Raw genomic sequence first — 21,856 nt, forward strand, 5'->3', positions numbered from 1 at the left:
GTCACGTATGTGCATCGGCTGAGACTGATCTGAGGTCCCAGCCTTAGGGGTCTTGAGTATTATGGTGGCTGCAGCGGCTTCACACGCAGTTCGTGCTAATGCAGACCGCGCAGCCACAAAGGCGAACGGCTTTGCGTGACTGGCGACCGCTTACGAAGAGCCTAAGCGTGCCTACCATCGAGACTCCGGCAGCCGCCGAATAAACGAGGCATGAACGCGGCGGTGAAGGCGAAGACGAGCGGAGGAGGAAGAGGAGAAACTGCTTATGCTGCTGCAACCATGCCTTGAGTCTCGGCGGGGAGCTCGTTCCACAGCGGGTGTCAACGAGTGAGCGGCCGTGAAGGTGCCGTGCCTCGCCGAGAAAAGTGAAGGTGGCACGTTTGCAAGAATGATGGTGACCAAAAAGGAGAAAGACAGAAAGAAAGGGCGAAAGAAGCAAAAGCACTAGACAAGAAGAAAACACGAAAAAAATAAAGAAAGGAATGTATTGGCCTCGTCCTTACGAGAAGACGTGATCAAAATAAAGGAGCATTGACAAGAAGTTCAGGGAAAGAACAAAAATACGAGAAATAAGAAGAAACAGCTTTAAGGAGTAACTTGCAACAAATATGCAAGAGGGGAGAGCAGGCAGGCAGGGAGGCCGGCAGATAGATAGATAGATAGATAGATAGATAGATAGATAGATAGATAGATAGATAGATAGATTTGATTGATTGATATGTGGGGTTTAACGTCCCAAAACTACTATATGATTATGAGAGACGCCGTAGTGGAGGGCTCCGGAAATTCAGACCACCTGGGGTTCTTAACCGTGCACCCAAATCTGAGCACACGGGCCTACAACATTTCCACCTCCATCGAAAATGCAGCCGCCGCAGCCGGGATTTGAACCCGCGCCCTGCGGGTCAGCAGCCGAGTACCTTAGCCACTAGACCACCGTGGCGGGGCAGATAGATAGATAGATAGATAGATAGATAGATAGATAGATAGATAGATAGATAGATAGATAGATAGATAGATAGATAGGTAGATAGATAGATAGATAGATAGATAGATAGATATAGATAGATAGATATAGATATAGATAGATATAGATATAGATAGATAGATATAGATAGATAGATATAGATAGATAGATATAGATATAGATAGATAGATATAGATATAGATATAGATATAGATATAGATATAGATAGATAGATATAGATATAGATATAGATATAGATATAGATAGATAGATATAGATAGATATAGATATAGATAGATAGATATAGATAGATATAGATATAGATAGATGTAGATAGATATAGATATAGATAGATATAGATATAGATAGATATAGATATAGATAGATATAGATATAGATATAGATAGATATAGATAGATAGATAGATAGATAGATAGATATAGATAGATAGATAGATAGATAGATAGATAGATAGATAGATAGATAGATAGATAGATAGATAGATAGATAGATAGATAGATAGATAGATAGATAGATAGAAGCTATGTAGGTTGAATGCTGATTGGCTAACCCGGTAATAGAGGTGAGATGTCGAGAAAAGAAGAGGCGAACCGTGCCTGTAAGATTAAAGACACGCAGTAGTGCCACTAACAACGACCGTTTTTCATCATTAGGTCTAGACGCTTTCGAAACCGCAAAGCACACGAAGAGATCAGCTCTAATTGAAGGACGTGATCACTGGTGACCAAGGAGATGTCGTGCTAGTCGCAAGCACTGTCAAGGCCTCTTCACATATTAAACGAGCTTAGTACCTTCATCGGTATTAATCGAAATTAATGACGATGAGGAAGCGTTCTGACGAACCTACAGTTATTTCGCTTAAGAAGGCGCGCCGCCGATTCAGTCATAAGTCTTGGAACATGGTCGACGTTAAAAGCAGAAATTCTAGATGGCCGTCATTCATGTAACAAGCCCTGAGACTTCATTGAGACATGTATGCAATGAACAACTTGAACGCTGAAGACGAGGAAGTGGGGTGGGGTTGAACGAAAAACGCGCAGGACCAAATCATGCTTACACTGAATGAGGCCTTCTTCCTTTTGTGGGCTTGTCTCTTTTGGGGCTCGGTCGAAGTCAAGTCAGTGATCGTTAAAGATCTCACGGGCTTTTACCCCCAACTTTTGCTCCCTAGATTTACTAGAGGAAATCGTATAATCCGACGCAAATGAGGTGAACCCCAAGGAAGAAGTCATTTCGGCATGATCCCGAGAATCTTTTCATTTCACTCCGGTTTCTTTCTTTCTTTCTTTCTTTCTTTCTTTCTTTCTTTCTTTCTTTCTTTCTTTCTTTCTTTCTTTCTTTCTTTCTTTCTTTCTTTCTTTCTTTCTTTTTTCTTTATTTCTTTTCTTTTTCTATTTCATCTGTGTCTTCGAGCAAGTTGCTGCAGTATGATATTCACTCCCTTTTTTATATTAACTCAGGCTTGTTTGTTTTTATTGATAGCAATTACCACTTTAAATGCTCGCAATTGACTCGCTGCATGCTAGGTAACATCCCGCAATCCGCCACCAAACTTTTTGCGCGAAGGTTTGTTGGGGACCACTTATTGCAGTGCCTCCACGGCCAGACAACTGCCAGAATCAATCTACACAGGTGCTAATTTTTCTTTTCATCGTACGACAACCTGATGGTACAAGCTTCCCAGGTCTGTTGCAAGCGTTGGCTCGAATCTTCAGTTCCATGTATGTGTTCAATACCATTAGCGCGGCGTTTGGTAGTTCTTGTACAGGCGTTCTCAGAGTGTTTCGGAAAGCCCTACAAACAGCTGCTCACCGTCGGAGGGCTTTGGCGGATAAATACAGGTGAGGTCTGTGCATGCGTGGTCTTCCTTACGAGCAAGTTTAGCTTGCTAGTGCATCAAGATCTGAGTTGCTTTGATCCGAAAGGGTACCAGCCTCAGGTGCACTTTAACGGTTCACTTTAAGGTGCACTTTAAGGACAAGTGGACAGATCAGGGCATGTAGCTTTATACTCACAGCAAGTTGTAAAAATAACAGATTGTCGTTTCTTTTTTCTGGTGATCTCTCGCCATTATCTGCACTCATTCGGTCAGAGTTCGTGCGAGCAAAGCGCCATAGCAACAACGGCATTGCTGCTTTTTTTTTCAACCACGTTCTGTTTTTCTGTGAAGTATACGTTCTTGCTTAATCATTTCTTAATTCATGTTACCAGTAGCTTGGCAACATGACGACAATATTGGTTATGAAAAGACCGCACGTTTAACGAGTATGTCTGTGACATTGGCAAATATACGCTTTACAAAATGACATCAGGCCTCACGTTCGTCAAGACCAATTTTATGCGCAGGAAGTGAGTTCATGCATGCTATGAGTGACAAAGAGAGAGAGAAAAAAAATATATAAGGAAGCTAGGGAGGTGAGCTAGATTACGTTCAGTTTGCTACGTTTCACATGGGGATAGTAGAATAAAAGACTAAAAGAAGGAGAGAAAGAGACACACATTGCACACCACACACACACACACGATGCAGACATTCACAAGTGGTGCTTCATTGATGCTTCTTCCAAGATTTGTAGGAGGGCTGGGCTGATGTACTTCGAGACGATGCTCCCAAGGTCTTTTTTAACTGAGAGGAGGCCAATCATTGAGCCTCCTCAGAGCCAGGGACATCAACTATTAGGCCACAGTCATGAAGTTAGTCTCGCAAAAGGTTGAGGCTTTGAAGAAGTGGAAAAGAAAGAGAGAAGGGGGAAGAGTTTGAACAATTTATGAGTTAACGTTGCAATAGAAATGAACACCTTTCGCATATCTCATATATGAATCATTTTTCAAAGGAATTTGACGTAAGGTTTTGAAAGACATGTTGACACCTATCACCACAATGACTACTTTTAATTCAAGTATAGAGATTATGATCTGTGGTCAGATTTCAACACAAGTCTATCGCATAGATTGTCCCATGAAAAATATAAGACAACGCACGCCTGTGTAGCCTATGCCTGAAGAAACGTCTACTGATCATGAAATGCCAGGAAAAAAACTCGAGAAGCATTTATCAAAGCCCCAGAAATAGCCACAAAGTCATAAAATTTCAGGTTTAGAAGCTGACATATTCGGGCACATTTGTACTGATCCATGTCGATACTTAACAGTGTAAAACAGAAAAGATACAAGTGAAGGACAAGACAGGGTCATTGCTCGTCCTGGGGAAGATTGATTGTATAGTTTTTTGAACGACAATCTGGTGTCGCCCATCTGAGAGGTTTGTGCATAGAACGGTGACCATCGAAGCCGAATTGATTATGTGCGAGTCCGGTCATGGCCACGGTGTGGTCGATTTGGTTGGCGCGAAAAGCATTTGAGGTCGATAGAACGATGACGTATGTTTGGCGCTCCCATAATTGTGTCAGAGACAGGTGTCACCCCGTCAGGAACAGCGTTGACATATTCTCGAAGAAAAAAAATAGCCACAAAATTAACCAAAGTAGCCAGAACAGTATCCAACTGGCTGCTAATATTTTTAGGAGCCATCATATTAGCCATACAATACTTCACTTTTGTTGAATTATCACCACATTCTAATGGTTAGAGATTAGAAATTATACGTCACATACTGTGCTCAAACAATGTTTAACACATCAAAATAGAGTAAAAAAATCAGGTGACCTGATGCATCCCGGTAGTTATATAATTGGATCAAGACTTGCATTGCTGGCACGCTGACACTCACAACCTCAACTTGACTTAGAAGTGTGACCCGCAGGGCGCGGGTTCGAATCCCGGCTGCGGCGGCTGCATTTCCGATGGAGGCGGAAATGTTGTAGGCCCGTGTGGTCAGATTTGGGTGCACATTAAAGAACCCCAGGTGGTCTAAATTTCCGGAGCCCTCCACTACGGCGTCTCTCATAATTATATAGTGGTTTTGGGACGTTAAACCCCACATATTAATCAATCAACTTAGAAGTGTGGCAGCTTGGGCTAGTTGGTATGGCATGACGATAGTTATAGCGCGAGAACTCTGTGTCGTCGTTTTGTTCTCGCGCTATAACTATCGTCAACTTGACGAAAGGGCCGTACCAGGCTGACTGGGCCCTTCGCATCCAGATGTTTTTTTTTGTTATTGCGTCCGTAGTAACAGATCATGCAAACAGCAGCATAGATACATTCACGTAAGAAACGCATGCCGTAGATCGTGCGCGCACACAGTGATAAAAAAAAACGGCCTGTCATTTCCAAACAAATAAAAAACAGAAAGGACAAAAAAAAAACGTCATGGCTGACAAGTGCGGCAGCGTCGGCAGTCAAAATGTTAAACCAGATTGAAAAAGGATTGCGAAAATAGTGATATGCGTGCGCTTTGCACAATGCTTGTATGAGCCGCGCGTATCCACTTTTCGCCAACGCTCGCCTATAGGGTGGCGCCACCCATGCAGCTCAGTGAATTAGCGCTTGAGGCGAATAGCGGCTAGAAAGCCTGATAGGGTCCCCCGTCAGACATGTAACAGTGCTGCCTAACCTATGTAAGTTCTGATAAATATGGGAAAACCATGTCTCGTAAAAAAAATGTGATTACACCTCGTGAGTTGCAGCCGGCATTGTTAATAACCATTTTACACTTATTTATATAGTTGCGCTTGGTTATAGCGTATATTAGTATGTTGGTGCCAGCGCCAGAACAATAGCTAAAGAGTAGCCAAGTAGCCATCGTATTTTTAAGGGCGAAGCTCCCTATGGACCAGCTTGTGCATACCTCTTTGTAGTGCGTAACCACCGGTAGCACATACCCGAAAGAGCGCTACTTAGAATGTTCACTGGATGGTGGCACTTGTATATGATGAATACATAATGAAAAGATGAGATGGCCGTATTTGGAGGGCTCACTAGATAGACGGATGAACGGACGGACATACAGATGGACAGAAAGACGGACGGACGGACAGACGGATGGACTGATGGACGGACAGACAGAGGGGCGTGCGCATGAATGGACGGATAAACGGACAGACAGGGAGACGGCCGCACAAATAGACGCACAGATGGACAGACAGACAGACGAATGAACGGACAGACGGAAAAACAAACGCACGGACGGACTGACGCACCGACGGTCACACGGATAGACGGACACATGGACGGACGCATGGACGGACGCTTGGATGGACAGAAGCAAGAACGAATGAACAGACAGAAGCATGGACGGACTGACGAACGCTTCGCCCCACCAATCATCATTCACTCCGAGGATATGCTGTGATTTTTTTTTCGTCGCTGCCTTTTAAATGTAGTGAATCTGCAGTAAGTGGCCAATTCTGGTCATCCTGGTCAGAAAGCATTAGTGTAGAAAGCACAAGATTGCATTTGACCCTTTTCCAGTGTTCAAGCTTTTTCTTTTGTTATTTTTGTTTAATGATGGATAAAATGGCGAATAAATGAACAATTTTTTCATAGATGCAGACGAGTATCTAAAACTATATCATCAGCACGTTAGTGTGTTCATCTTATTTCTCGTGTAACACTAAATACGCTCCGATCGTTTTACTTATATTTAAAGGCTAATCTAGGACTCCCACAGCAACTATCATCAACCATGCATACCCCTTTTTCTGCTCAACATTTCGTGCTTGCATGGTGTACTTTCCTATGAGGAACGCATTGCTGCTGTTTGAATTTATACTACTGAAACGGGGCCACAAATCAAGACGAATACATCCGAACACGGAAAAATGAAACACAAGCACCCCCTCTCAATGAAACTTTTATTCACATGCACACAACATAAATATACACCGCTGCGTGGTTTCACACAGATAGCAAATACGCACATAAACGTATGACAACTGGTGTGAGTAACCAATTGAAAATACACAAAACTACAATATCTCTACCCATTCAAGGATAAAATTTCTGTGTTTTGCAAGGCTACAGACGGGAAGCTGATGCTTGATTTTTTTTTGTATGTCCAAAGCCTTGATAACGTCTCGAGTTATTTAGTTATCATGCCGGTACACTACATTGTTGGTATCTACCATCGCATCACAGTCCACTCCTGGTGGCAACATCAGTATATGTTTTCATACCCTTGAACATCATGGAAAGACACCAAGTGAACCTCATATATTTGCTCAAACAGACCTGTCTTGTCATTTTTTATTGTGCAGTGTAACGACCACGCAAATTTTCCACAATATTACCAGCCGAGGACGCCTGCTGTTACACATCAATAACAATTTACTTCGCAACCTTACTTTCCCCTTTCACTCCTTCCCTTCAGAAATAAGGAGAGCAAAGGCAGGCCATCGTGATCTGCACATTCTTCATTAATTTTTTAAATTTTTGTTTCCTTCAAAAACTTGTTTTCTTTTTCTCAGATTTTTGCAGAGTAGATAAAGCACTGCAGTAACCCCCCCCCCCTCCCGGCTCCCTCCCAAAAAGAACTCTGTGCGTGCCTATAGCTACAGCGAAGCAGTGACACCAACTTCCAGAACTATTCTTAGAGATAGGTGGTTGGCAGGAAAGGAAAACAAAGTTGGCGTATTGGTGTATTGGCAATGCTGTAAAAAATGGAAATAGAGATAGGGTTTATTTTCTGCACGCATGTCAGAAGATTGAAACTTACAAACTTAGGTTGCAAGCGTAAACCCCATTTGAGGTCAAACATGTCAAGTCGGCCTTCCGATAGGCAGTGACAGGAAGAAGGGTTGGGTCCTGACATCGCATCGGGCCTTAAAATACTGCGGTCACTAGGGCGCATGTGACCCGATGGCCACAGGTTGCCGAGTGCCGCATGCTTTATCAAGTAAGTCATCATGAGGAAAAGCGGTGCTGCCATTGGCTGACATGGCGGAGTGCCAGGAAGCCGCTGCAACTTCTCGCGCCGATCGGCTAAGAAGCGTTTCGCAGCGTATTTCTCCTTTTTTGCCAGGTATGTTAACCCAGAAAGGCAACTTCACATCGTAATCGAAGTACAGGCTAACCAGTCACGAGATATTGAAGAGCGGCTACAAGCTCCAAAGGCTAGCGTAAACACTGAGAACAAGGCTGACATGGCCGACATGGCCGAAGACCCTCTTGAGAATGTCACTGTGAACGAGAATATTCAAATATTTTTTAACAGCTCAGTTGAATTGTATGCAAATAAATTAAACAATACCTATAATAATACCATAATAATACTTGTTTCGATTTATTAACCCTTTCATATATAATCTGTTCACGTCCCTCTTCCGGCGACAGTACATCTTCGCGGCGAAAACTCATTCGAATGAGTTTGGCTAGCTCATTCGTTTTCTGAAGTCATTTTCATTCAATGACATTGGGCGTCCCCGTGTGACAGCCAACTAATGTCATCAAATGTAAATGTCATTCGGTGCAAATCACATCAAAGCTTTTCGTGTGACAGCAGTATTTAGCTCAGCTTACTGAGCATCTCATTTGTTCAGCGTCGCCATCAAAGCGCTTGTTTGTGAACCAACGTGCGCAAGGGCTTTTCCACGCGCTACGTGCAAATGCACGTGTCGTTACACCTGCCGCACCGAAGCGGGAGAGGGGGGGAGCAAATCGGCGACCGTGACTCTTTCACCCTTCGCTTCGGTTCGGCAGAGGTCCCGGCACGTGCGTTGCGGCTGTGTGGGTGGCGCGCAGAAAGGCCCATAGCGCGTAGAAAACTGGGCACCCAGAACGCCTGCCGAGACAGGCTTCTTCTCTGTATCCAGCTTTCCACGCCCTAAGACTCGCCACGAATCCATACCAGCTCACCGAGTACACTACTTTGCAGCGTTCGGCAAGCATGTTTTTTTGTCAATCGACCAACAAAAAGCGTTGTTTCTGTTCTCTTATCATGTTTTTTTTGGTGCTTTCTGAAGTAATGTACATAGATCAGTATAACCATGGCTCTGAAATTTCGGGGAATAATAAGTAAAAAAGCAATCTGCTGTATTAACTCGAACTTAACATGACGTGCAGCAACAAAGAAATCAATACTTCATAGGCCTTCTACGTAGAAAATGTACAGTGATGCACGCTTTGACAAGCAACGCCTGTACTCTACTCTTCACGTCGAGCATTCATTGGCTCGGTATAGCAAAGCAAGCAATCAAAGCGCGACTCTCAGTGTAGGCATGATCTCCAGAGGTGGCGTGCAGCGTACCTGGGTGATCTTCACGAGGTATGTGTAGGTGCCTATGGCTGTCCAACTCTGTTTGGTTTGAGACGAGCCCCCGTCTTGGCGAACTGAGCCTGCGTGTTTTCCCACGGTGGCAGAGTGCTATTAGAGAACCATATCGACGACCTTTCTCGAGAGTGCTGCAGCTCCGGAGTCATCGATGCAGCTTGCGAAGGAACTTTTGTGCTCGAGACAGCTGCTGGTCTATCATTGCCCATAGTTGCCACGAATGTTGTTTTCTTTTTTGCGAATTGCAAGCGATCCGTTCTTTCATTTCGAACAGCGCGAAGACAACGCGGGAAGTTCTGTCATTGTTTCTTTTTTTCTGAGAACGTTCTAATAAATCGTTTGCACCCACTAGACATACAATGCAGCCATCTTCCGGGCTGATGAAGTTATACCTACATTATTTGAAATACCACTACTTTGTCATAACAAAACATAGGACGCCCGAAACGCGATAGAAAGCAGTATGCAGTATATTTACTTGTATGTAAGCTTGCCATGGCAAATTCGTACACATAGGGCGTGTGCTGGAGACGACACTTTGACAAGTGGACTTGTCTTTTTCAAGGATGCAACTGCGGGTGGTTGTAGATTTCCCCATCTGAATTTCATGCCGTCCTGAATGTTTATCGTAGCTACCGATGCTTAATAACAGCTGAGATTTCTGTCTTCGTGGAGTTGATTTTTATGTATAAGTGGCACAAGGCCAGAATATTTTTTTTCCTTACTGCCTGTTCTCGAACTTTCCATCTACATCCGCATGCATTTTGTACGCATTCACGTCAACAGGCCGGTCGCAAGGAAAAGCTAACACGCGCCTAAGTCGAGGCATGCATCGATTTGGCGTGGGAAAGAGGGTACTGCCTGTCACCGACATCAACCCCCACCCCCTCTCCCCGGCTCTGAGATGACATGCAGTTGCCAAACACCTGTCCTCAGCTTCTCTCCCCTTCCACTCTATCTTCCGCCTTCTCTCTGCTGTCTTTGTCGGCTGCGTTTCTTCCATATGCACTGTCATTGCACCTAAGCAGGCTGACGTAGTAAAGAAATGCATTTCAGCATCTAGATCACCGACACGTCCACGGCAAGGAAAAAAACAGAGTGAATAAGAGCGTGAACTTCCGACCCATTGATATTCATGGCGTCACGGTCGCCCATATGGTCATACATATGGACCACCTGATACCAGTGGATGATCCATGCGATGGTAAATGAAGATAAGGAGTTCGTGTGATTCAGGTGTGTGCAACTTCTTACTGAAAGTGTGGGCCAACCCCCAAAGCAACGCAGTTCAAAAGAACACTTCACATACTCAGGTGACTTTGAATACCATATTTACTACACTATCCAACCACATGAGCTCTCTTGGCAGCTGTCTATGTTAAGACCAATCTAGTGATGAGTGAAGTTAGGTAACATTGACTTGACTGCCCGTAGTTTTAGCATTAACATTGCCTCGATGAATCTCACTACAATGATTGAGTTGCTATTTACCTTTAAAAAACACTACTGAGTTTTCTATACTAAGTGAATTGGCTGGTACTACGAATTAAATCACACAAACACGCCACACACACGCATAGACACACCCGTTTACTCGAAAGTAAAAAAAACAAAGCCACATTCGTAGCCTCAGTGACATCTTGTAGCTTTATTTTGTGGTTTCGCAGAGTTTCTCGGCAAGTCTTGCTATGCAACCTCTTGCTATTGGTTGCATGCGAGATCTTCTTGCATTTTCTTCCAAGAGCATGGCAATGCGCTAGTTCGTGTTGGACACGCCTGCGGCCAAGGTGGCTAACTTACTGCAGCGTTGATGTTTATGAGAGACGCCGCATAGTAACGTTGTTGCAGAAGACTCTGTCTGCACTCTCCCCATTCCCTCACTCACCCGTCTCTCCTCTCCTTCTACCTCCTCCTCTCCTTGCCTGCGGTTTGGTTCTACCCGTGCTCGTTGTAACTTGCACACACTGTGCTGCAAATCGTTTCATGGCCCGTAATCTAATGCAGGCGCCTCGTAGATGCGCCAGACGAAAAGGGAGTGCTGATGAAGAAAAAGAAGTAGGGGAGAAGGTGCGCGAACTCCCATTTATCATAGCGCGGCTTGCATCTTTTTCCTGCCAATCGAGTGCCACAGTGACGACGACGACCCTTATGACGGGAGAAGCGTTAAAAGTGGTGGTGCGTCACATAGCCTCCCCAGAAGAGCACTCGTTCTAGATCTCACGCTAAGGCCCGACGCGTAGGTATTCCTTCCTTCGCTTACAATATAGGACATATCACGCAATTGAGCCTTGATTGCGATGCCCTCGTTTGCACATCTCCCTATCCCTTTACCTTGCCAGTCTTGTGCTCATCAGCTTCAACGACATCTCTGAGATCGAGGCCGATGATCGGACACCTGATTGCGCTTGAGACAGTAGACTGAACAGGGGTGTCGGTTTGGTACTTTATCGCTTCCTTTGGTTGTAGCACCGAGCAAAGAAGTTAGAAAGTGTTGTGTTTGTTGCTTTTAGTCTTTCTGCTCTGTTTGTGCTGGCCTTCTCTTGGTCCTTTCTTGGTCCACTGTAAGAGCTGAGGGCGTCTTTTTTTTTTCTTCTGAACCGGGCCTAAGGCCATCTGGGAAGTTTACGCGTGGCGATACAGGTGTCGTATGTAACACCACGTTGCGTTGAGCAGGTAGCCTACACTAAAAGACATTGAAGAAAGAAGAGACAAAAAACAATCATGCATTCGTGAATATGCGCTGGTCTTTGCATGCTACATTTTTCTCGAAGAAGCATGTATCCCCGCTTTCGTATGTATACCTGTTCCATTTCTACCTTGTTTCTATGGTGTGTAACACTGTTCTCACGAGACCACAAGCCAAGCTGGGTGTGTGCGATTCTGTTTTCAGCTCCTGTGTAATGACAAACTTCAATCTCACATATAGTCAAAATTCGCAATAAAGAACAGCTTCAATAACTGTCTCATTCTTTTCCGACTCTTGCATCGACACGAACGTACAGCGTTGCACCCGGCAACATTCTCCGAAATCTTCCGGGGTGGCTTGCCTTCTTTCATGGGTTGTTCATTCGTACCTTGCGTCTATTGTGAAGCCGTACCTTGGGCTCAGTTCTCGTCGTTAGCGAAGGGCGTCACAGTCAATCACGGAACGAAACGGTGAAGTGACTAAGCGATGGTCGCCGTCACTAAAAACTTCCGCTCGCCGCATCGTCTCCGCCGTCGAGAGATTGGCATTGTCGTGTTAAAAAAAAATTCGCAATGTAGCAATTGTGGCTCATCGGGAAGGAAGCATGCGCCAATCAACGTCCTTGTCCCCATCAGCTCGCCTCGTGAAGAGAATTAATAGCACCGCTCACCCTTTCTCTCACCCTTCTAACACAAGACGTAAACAGAAATTGGTTACGTATAGTCAGAGAAAAAACGACCATCCCGCATAGTCCAGCCCATAAAGAAACGCAGCTGTTGCTGACAATTGAGGGAGCGCGCCTCGCTAACGAGGCCATCGCTAATAGCCTCTATTGCGAACGGAGAATGGCCTGGCCTCGACCCAAGAGTTACGGCGTGATTACTATCGATGACTCCTCGGAAATTGTTTCCTCGGGACCCACGCAAAATGTATGAGCCAATTACATCGTCGGTAGCTTGTGGCAATGAATGTGAACACTGAAACCCGAAGCGTGTAGGTTAAAGAGTGAATTCTTAATTGGATGGGCTTGTACCGGGGAAATCCAAGAACACTCGTGACGCATTGATATAGCGGCGAGCGCAATCGACGGTAGTCAAAGTTCTGACCAACGGTCCGAAGGTAAAAGCGGTTCGGCTTTTTAGACATGCGCCGTCATGCGTTGCTGCATTATAGCTGACACACGCCATTTCAAGAACATACATGGCTCGTCGCGCTGGGCGGAACTGAATGTTTTGGGAAATACGCACGAAAAAACGCATGCCGCAGCTTCCGCAACTGCCGGTTTTTCCGCCCACTCGTAACATACTTGTCTCTCGCTTCACCCTCTCGAACACCCGCCACGCTCGACTGCACGCCGAGTAGAAACACTCTTCCGGCTCGTTTATCTGCGATGAAACTTGCACAAAACCCAACCCACCTTCAGTGTTTTTTGCGTTTCAAACAAACTTTTACTGCAGTAAACACTACACCGAGTTTAGCTTCCAACCATTCTTCCAGCACCCGCGTCGATGCCTGTTTCAACCGGGTCAATGCCGTGCGCACTTCTGCTGTTTTGCATCCCATCTGGGGTCCTTTCGGTGAGATGCCTCATAATTTTTGTTAGGTTTTCTCTGAGCAGTGAATACCTATATGTGGTAGCCTACAGCTGACTTCCGACTTCGACATAGCTACCTTCCCCTGTTTCCACATCTAAACATACATAAATATTATGCAAGCACGCATAAGCTTCTCAATACCAACTCACTTCTCAATACCAACAACACTAGAATTGCTTACCACAAAAACTTCATCTTACCGAAAGCCCGGACTAACTATGGCAAACAAACCGCTCATTTTAGCTCACTTTCCATATGGAATTCACTTCCATCCATCTTAAAAGTAATGAATCCACACTCGTTTGTAAAAGAATTAAAAAAGCTCTTTCTCAACCAATACAACACGTAGCACTTCATTCTCATAGCCCCTAAAGCATGCTCTCACACATGTATATATGTGTGTGTATGTGTGTGTATATATGTGCACATATATATATATATATATATATATATATATATATATATTCTTTTTTCTTTTTACATCTCGTGTTTACATGGTTTCTTTATATCATGAAATGTGCTTGATCACCCATATCATTATGATTATTGTAATTTTTCCCTTCCTGTCGAAGCTATGTTTTATTTGTTTTTATGTTCATCATGTACAGGAGGTCCCAATTCAGTCTCCGACTACGGGACCTCCTTCTGTATACTGTCTGTAATGACTTTACTTCATAGTAACAATAAAATTTGATTCTGAATTCTGAAGCAATCAATCCCCAAGCCGGCGCCGGTGCCATAACCGGAAGTGCGCTGACCCTCAACATGTGTGTAGTAACGATCGTAACCACTACGCGATGATAATCGCTGATACATGTAGGGGGGCAGCGTGAATGCAAACTGTTGCACGAACCTCGAGTGCTAGAAAGAGCGTCCGGAAATTGGACATTGCGTTTTGGCAGCTGCTCCCGCAGATGGCGTGTGTAATGATAAGCCTGCGCGGGCTACAAGTCGCGAATGATGGTTAACGCTATTTGCAGTCGAACCAATGGAGACATCGTCATTAGGAGGGTATGGTAGGATGCATATTGTTCGAATTCGCTTTCTTATAACGTTTTCGTCATGTGCGTTATTTAAAATTGTATTCGTGTGTTTTGTGTACCGGTAAGTGCTGCAGCCGAGTGGCTTTTGAGCTGCCACCAAGCTTTTTGTGATGCGCTCATTCGATGAGTGGGGCGCTGATTAAGTGTTGTTTTGCCGGCACTGACTTTGCTTCCCCAAAAAAATAATTATTTTCAAGGTCTCCTTGGGGTAACCCGTAAGTATGCACCTTTTCAAGCGAGGATAGTTATGAGATAAAGGTTTTGGTACGGGTAGTACTCACTACGCGAAATAATCGGTGAGTGTACAAAGATGCTGACCTTGAAGAGTTGCCGACGACATGCGTATTGATATCCGCAATTCTAAGATTGTTGACGTTCTCTAAATGCCGGCCACAACAACCATGTGTGATGTGGAAACGCGATGTTTTATGAAGGCAGCTTATCATTTCGCCTTCTCAATTCCCATTTCATCATCGTGTGCATTTGTTTGTTTGTTTGTAACTTGGGTACCATGGCACATACCCAATCTACGTGATTGGCCAAGAAAACATGTAGCGGCAAATGAATGGTAACTACACTATTGCTTATTATTAATAATAATTTAAAAGAAAAAGACAAAACTAAGAAAAAAGCACGTGAGGAAAAAACAAAAAAAGGAAGTAAGTTTCATTACAATAAGGATAATCTGATGTTTGGAGCCGACCAGACAGCCGAGTTTACCAAACTTAATAACCTTTGGATGTGTGTTTTATACTTCATCGCATTTTAAAACTACTTCGCGTGTATTTTTTGTGTATTTATTGAAATGGACATTATGTTGAAATACGCTTAGTAGCTTACATGCCTTATTTTTCATCGCATTTTAAAGTTACTTCGCGAGTATTTTTAGTATTTATTGAAGTGAACATTATGTTCAAATACGCTTAGTGGCTTAAATTCTCTATTTTTCATCGTATCTTAAAGTTATTTCGCTAGTATTTTTTCAAGCATTTATTGAAGTGGACATCATGCTGAAATACGTTTAGTGGCTTGAATGAAATAACACACTACATCAAATATATCTCAGTGCCTTATGAAACTACACACTGCGTCAAATAAATCTCAGTGCTTCCATTTTGTAGCAATGCCCCAAAATGGAAGCACTGTGATTTAGAACAGTGCCACGATGTCAACGCTTTATCGTTGTTGCGGCCTGTAGCAAGCGAAGTGTCACGCAAGCAAGCATGCGGATGATGGACATGTTCCTGGCATTTGGGAAAGAAAGAGTAAAAAAGAAGCATTGCGTAATGTGAGAGAAAGAAAAAAATAAGGAACGAAATAAATAAATAAAATAAATAAATAAATAAAGCAAGCAAAAAACAAGGAAAGAAAGAGAGAAAGAAAGAATAAAGAAAGAAAGAAGGAAAGAAAGAAAGAAAAAAAGAAAGGTGTTTGATGGCAAATCTCTTAATTGGTAAAATTTAATTGCTTGTGTGTATTTTATAATTCATTATATCTACAAGTAGTATGTGATCCCCTCGATCAAACTATTTGTTTCTTAGCCAATCCCCCAAAGTCGGTGTGAGGCATGCATTTAAGCCATCATTATCATCATCATCAAGCACAGGCCAAGCTTCTCTCGCTCCGATTTTCGCGATTAGAGAAAAATACCTACTTTTTACGTTTCGCTCCAATCATTTCAATTATTGTCAAAATTTGTTTGAAGGATCTTCAATTTACTTGGTGCTTCGATTTACGTTTACTTACTATGGTGATTTACTTTTACGGTTAAACTAGCTGAGAGAAAAAAATAACCCCTCAAACGTGTAAACTGTTAAACAGATGAGCTCATTCGACATTCAACACTTCGTGAGGATCATGCAAGTGAGGCTTTGAAATTTTCGAGCACTATTTTCACGACATTATCTATCTTCTACCGAAAGCACACGCAAAAAGAGGAGCTTGAGTCTACCGGGCACCCCTGTCTGATCAAATAAAAGGCAGACTTAGAGCCAGCCTGAGAGGTTCGCACTCAGTGAAGTGAGCTGCGGCGCCTCAGATGTAAATGTCATTTATAAAAAAGAATGTAAATCTAATACGAGTATGGCCCTCTGATATGCGAGACATGTCGACTCGGCTTTTCTGAAAGCAAAAGTTTCGTGGCTCCTCTCAACATTCCCAAACTAAAATGTGAATGCAAGCTTACACCGTAAGTGTGCGAGGTTCTCGATATTCAACTGCTGGAAACTTTCAAGAACACTTCGCAAAAGATTTTATCTTAGCTCACAGAGCCACTTCTTTTCTCACTTTTGAACAACAACCACAAGAAAGAGAATATATAAGAAAGTATACATTGTGAACTTCGAAAGTGTCTCACACAAAATGCAACCTTTGAGAATATAAAAGCTATCCCCGAACTTTGTGGGCAGCAAAAAAAACCAATAAAATACGAAGCATACGATTTCATTCCTGGACGTTTTCAACTTGTCAAAAGGATGTCGAAGCTCGAGATAGGATGTCACAATATAATTTCGTTTACTTGGCGACAGAAGGCTCATCTTCAACGGCAGAAATAACACCTAACAAAAAATAGAAACAGAAAAGAACAAGACGAGCAGGGCTATCAGATTCACGCGACCTGCGCCTGCGATGGTCATACACGCCACTCCAAGAAGGAAACGAAATTGTCTCGCGTGCCAAAACCAGCCGACCTTCTCGAGCGGCGACTTCAGGAAGCAGCTGGTGGCGTTCGCATTAAAGGAAGAGGTACAGACAGCCACGCATCTTCGCTGACTGTGGTCCCTCCACATCTCAAAGAACGCGCAAAACTTAGGCTTTGAAAATTGTTTATATTCGATGCCATGTGCTTAGATGTGAAAGATGCAAAAACAATTATATCTGTTTCTTTGTAAGCCCCTTGATTTAAAAAAAAAAACGCTGTCGTTGTCGGCAAAGAAGGAAAATTCCTGTCCGCTCATTTTTCTTGAATGTTTTGTGTACTTATCAATAGCGTTTTCATTCAAATTGAATACGACGCTGAGCGCGCGGATAGTATTTCACTCAAAAGGTATCCCTATCGCCATTGATATTGTGCAATTAGGGCACACACACAAGAACAACCACACTAGCCACAAGTGATTGAACCTCCGAATTAACTGCAACAAGACAAAGGAAGCTGCACTGTTGTCACTAATTTACAAAAAGTGGATGTAAAAATACTGCAAATAATTCTTTAGGACTTGTGGGTGATTTGGAATATGCCCCCAAAAACAACAATAATGGGACTATGATTACGTTCACTTTCTCGTCTTTGATTTAGCCTACGCTTCATAATCGCTGCACTGGGACTAAAGTTCATAATAGGCGCCTTTGCTTGTCGTGTGTGGCCGATATCGTGATCGTGCCCCTGACCTGGACTAACGTAGAGGTGAACAAGTCTACCGACGCCTACTGTAGCTTCTTTTAAAGCGGATCATTGTGGCCGAACATTTTTAATGACCACGTTTCATATTCAATGCGTCTAGTGTTTTCATCGGCAATATATATATATATATATATATATATATATATATATATATATATATATATATATATATATATATATATATATATATATATATATATATATATATATATATATATATATATATATATATATATATATATAGCCTAGCTTGATCGAGGTTGTGCAAAGGTGGGTCGCCGGGCTGGTGGGCACCTTGGTCGCTCTGGCTTAGCTTCCTTTGATTTTGGCCCCTCATCCGTGTCATTCTCAACTCTTGCTACACGATGCTGTACAGTGCTATGCTTACTTGGCTATGCTTGGTATGGCTATGCTTGCCGTATGGTATGGCTATGCTTGCCGTATTTTCTACCCTTTTCTTGAGTGTGTGTATATGTCGGCACAAAAATAAAACAAAATGGAGCCCACACAGACTCAGTCAAGAAATATAGTTTGCTCTGAGGGCTCACTCCGACTCGAACGCACCGAACTTTGATCGACCGGACATACTCGGGCTCACACTCCCTAAACTTTCTTATTCGGACTCGCTCGAATTCAAATTCCTCAATGTATTACACAGCCTGACCCATCCAGACTCCGACTGACGGTTTGACCTGAGTCGGAGTTAGCCTGAGTCGACTCATGATTCCGTCAGCGTATAATTAGCCGGTATCTGACGAGGTTCGAACCTCCATGGCAACCCAGTATTCTACCACAGTGCCATGCCAGTGCTCTATACTCCTGTGCACAAAAAAACCTTACAAGAGCGTTATATTAGGAAGGAACCACGTTAACATACGTAAGATAGCGTGGCAGAAGAGCGAGATGAAACTTCACAGCATATCAACGGAGTGAATGATGATGAGTGTGGTGAAGCGTCCGTCAGTCCATCCATGCGTCCGTCCATGCGTCCATTTATCCGTTCATCCATCCATGCGTCAAACAGAGGGACAGACAGACAGATGACGGACGGAAGCGGCCAGCGGCTGATTCACGGTTTGCCAATAAAACCCTCTGAAGCTTTGCCCCACTCATCATCATTCACTCCGTTGATATGCTGTGAGGTCGTTACGATATACATGCATACATACAGGTAATAAGAAGCTTCGCACCTAAAACCAGGCATCACAGAATGCGAATTGTGTAGCGAGGAGTCCCACAATATAAATTGCGTAACGAGTGAGTCCTCGAGTGCTTCCAAACTATTACAAGGAGCTCAGCCATAGCTGGGGGGTAGAGAAAGTGGGTAACGATTTAGAGTACTTGGTACTCTATTGTCGTCATAAGCCACCGAATCAATCAATGGCGTAGTGGGTACGTTGCAAGCGTACTTGTACTGATAGCGCCAAGAAGGTTTAAAAGTGATAGGTTGAGTAATTAATCTGTATTATTATTCTAGCGTGTCTACAATGTTATATACGTATAAAAATTGGAGTATTGCTCTATTCTAAGAATAAATTTGTTTCTTTATTTAAATATATGCATTAGATCAAGCACCACAATTTCCTGGGTCATCGGTATTCCTTCTATTATATCTACATTATTCTAAGTCTGCACAATATTTTTAAAACCACTCAATCTTGACCCCTCCCCAACAGTGGCTATGCACCACGGTGAACAAGGACAAACTTTGCAACGGGTTAGAAAGGCGCTCTTCCAGTTTTCGCTGTGACTGTGCTCCACTTTCTACGCAGGCCTTGGTGTTTTTTTTTTCTCTTCCTGCTCCACTCTGAAGCATTCGCCTATAGGATTCACTGATATTAACTGAACTACACACAATCTAACGGCTCCCGAAGGAGTTATTCTACCATTTAATTTCAGTTTACTGTTCTTATTCCTTACAGCAAACGTACGCCTTTCACGCTTCTTTTCTTGGCAGCCTATTTACCATTTTTATACTTTTGTCAAGAGTTGATGCTGACTGACCAGTGCAGAACAGAAAGACAGCATTCCTATAGGAGCTCGAAAAAATTACGTCCATGGGACGGCGTATTATCAGCGTACTGAAAGGCTGTTTGTTGATCCGTATAAAAGACCTCTTCACATGCGTCGCTGCATCTTTTAATTCTTTCTTTTTTTCTTTTTCAACGTTCAATAGTGATCCGAGGTGGCACGACTGGACAGCTTCAAATTGATCGACGCCTGAAAAATGGGAAAAGAGCGAACAGCCGAGAAACACACATGCCAAGCACAGCACACCGTTGACAGTTCACACACACAAAAACACACACACACACAACATATCACAACATTAGGCTGGAAGACCTACACAAGTGAGTTCATGCCCATCTATCTGCCGTGCCCGTGTCTCAGACTGCACTTTTCCAAAAGCGGCAGGTTGCACGTAAAAACATCAACAACAAAAAAGATAACCGGTATCGACCAGAGCTGCGAGAATCGTGTTCCGTGTTTACGGTGACAACAAAACATATTTTGCTTTCACCATCCAAAGATTTCTTCTTTTTCGATGGGATAGGAGCGAAAGTTTTCTGTGTGTACCACATGTTAAGGCAGAAACGAAGATGTGAAATAAACAACATAATAATGTGGTTCGGTCACGCATCAACTAAAACACTCCACAACAAGTGAAAGTTTTTTTTATATGCCAGAGGTTGCACGCACATAAAGCGTGTTCATTTTTTAACACTGTTGTACATACCCCTGTCGTGAACGTGCCTTAACATCGCAGTTATAACAATTCTTACCAATAAGGAAGTGTAAATAGGGAAAGTGAAGTGTTACATATTATATGAAAAGAATACTGTAAATATTTAACGGTTGCGCAAGCAGGAAACACAGCTGTATTATTGTGACCAGAAAAATTTTAAATATATTTGGTAGTGTTCAAATAATTTTACAGCGGAAACAGTTATGCGATTACAGGGGCCAATTTTAGCGCCGTAGTTATCTGCTGCCGCCGGTGTCCGTAACAGTTATCGTAGGAATTGAGAAAAAAAGGAAACACATAAAAGTGCCGCTATATCCACGAAGTGAATGATGATGAGTGGGCGAAGCTCTGGAGGAAAACCTGGTAAACCATAAATCTTCCGTACATTTTGCCTACTCGATTTTATTACAATGCTCCCCCAAGCGTACGTCGCCGCACTAAATCGAACGATTGCCTTCCACCAATGACACGTGCCATATGTGACATCATTCCTATTTTATAACATCTCGCATCTTTAATCATCAACTACAAGTACCGCAGTCTAGTTTATAACATTTGCATCTTTTCATCATCAGCTACAAGTCCCGCCATCTAGTGAGCACTGAAAGAACTAAACGAGAGGTGGCTACATGCAGGAGACGGTGCCGCCATCTAGTGAACACTGCAAGAACTAAACGAGAGGAGGCCACATACAGGAGACGGTACCGCCATCTAGTGGACACTGCAAGAAACAAACGAGAGGTGGCTACATACAGGGGACGCACAGCCCACGCCTTAAGGAGCTTCGCTCCTAAAAAGAATCGAGGATTCAATAAGATTCAAATTTGCACCCTTTACGTGGAAACCCCAAATTAAATTCACACAGCCATAGCGGCGTTTGAAGCTCTGTTGAAAAGTTCAGACCCTATGCCGGTGTGACGGTTATGGACGTTCGTCACGTTGTTTGCTACTAACGGACGAGAAAAGATGCAGAAGGATGCTTTCAAGGAAAAGAAGAGACCTTTATAAAACACACTAAAGAAGGAACGAGAGCGAAGCGATAAGCGAAAAACGATACACACTACCGTAATCCTAAATCATACGTTGCACGAAGTCCTATAATCTCGAGAGTTTGGCTACGCTACTGCACGATCGAGTAGAACACGTAGTTCTTTACTAGCGTAAAAAAAAAAAAACCGCCAGGCCTATGCGGAATGCGCAGCTCAATTACGGCGAAAGCTGGAAG

This window comes from Rhipicephalus microplus, chromosome 7, assembly GCF_043290135.1.
Source record: "Rhipicephalus microplus isolate Deutch F79 chromosome 7, USDA_Rmic, whole genome shotgun sequence".
Taxonomy (NCBI): Eukaryota; Metazoa; Arthropoda; class Arachnida; order Ixodida; family Ixodidae; genus Rhipicephalus; species Rhipicephalus microplus.